This window comes from Erinaceus europaeus, chromosome 8 (genome assembly GCF_950295315.1).
Source record: "Erinaceus europaeus chromosome 8, mEriEur2.1, whole genome shotgun sequence".
Taxonomy (NCBI): Eukaryota; Metazoa; Chordata; class Mammalia; order Eulipotyphla; family Erinaceidae; genus Erinaceus; species Erinaceus europaeus.
This window is the reverse complement of record NC_080169.1, coordinates 21,632,869-21,633,914: the sequence shown is the minus strand read 5'-3', so window position 1 is coordinate 21,633,914 and position 1,046 is coordinate 21,632,869. Positions and strand designations below refer to the sequence as shown.

General features: G+C 35.2%; 1 pseudogene; it reads right to left on the bottom strand.

Moving 5' to 3' along the window:
* Positions 1-680: 680 nt before the first annotated feature.
* Positions 681-749, bottom strand: LOC132539995 (U4 spliceosomal RNA; annotated as a pseudogene).
* Between the last annotated feature and the right edge of the window lie 297 nt (positions 750-1,046).

Genomic DNA, 1,046 nt, shown 5'->3' with positions numbered 1-1,046 from the left:
TTTGTGACCAATTAGATTATATAATGGTTTTCTATCCTTTCACTCTGAGTCTTGTGTTTTTTCTGTTGAGTTAGGTGGGATTCCTGCAGACAACATATGGTTGGGTTATTTGTAAAATTCATTCATTTAATAATGCTGTTCCAACAAAACAACAGGTGATCCAGATATTTGATCCATTTCGAGTTAATTTTGGTACATGGTGTTAGGTGGTAATCTAGTTTCATTTTTCTACATGTGATTGTCCAATTCACCCAACACCATTTGTTAGACACTTTTTTTTTCTCTGTTGGGCAGCTTTGACCCCTTTATTATATTTAATGTACCAGTACATGTGTGGGCTTAGTTCTGGGGTCTCTATCCTGTTCCATATGTCCATATGTCCATTTTTGTTTCAATACCACACTGCTTTTAACTACTATTGCCTTACAATATAAACTCAAGTCAGGAATTTGATACTTCCATTTTTCTTCTTGTTACTCAGGAGTGTTCCTGCTATTCATGCATTTTTACAGTTCCACACAAATTTTTGGATAAGCTGTTGTACTTCCTTGAATTATGTCATTGGGATTTTTATAGGGATTACATTGAGGTATATATTTATTTTGGCAGAATTGCTGTTACTGATATTTGTTCTTCTAATCCATGAACAGGGTGTTCTTCCATTTCTTTGTGTCATCCTCTATTTTAATTAGCAATAATCGGACCTCAGATAAACCTCATTGGCTATGATACTGCCACTGCACAAAGCTTCATCCTCTATTTCTTTTAACAACGTTTTATATTTTTTGTTGAAAAACTCCTTTATGTTCTTTGTTAGATTTATTTGTAGATATTGTATCTTTTTGTCTTCAATTATAAATGGGATTGTTTACTTGAGTCCCTTTTCTTTTTCTTTTTTTTCCCCCCAGGGTTATTGCCAGGGCTCAGTGCCTGCACCACAAATCCACTGCTCCTGGAGGCCATTTTTTCCCCCTTTTGTCGCCCTTGTTGTTCCATCATTGTTGTTATTATTATTGTTGTTGTTGTTGTCGTTGGATAGGACAGAG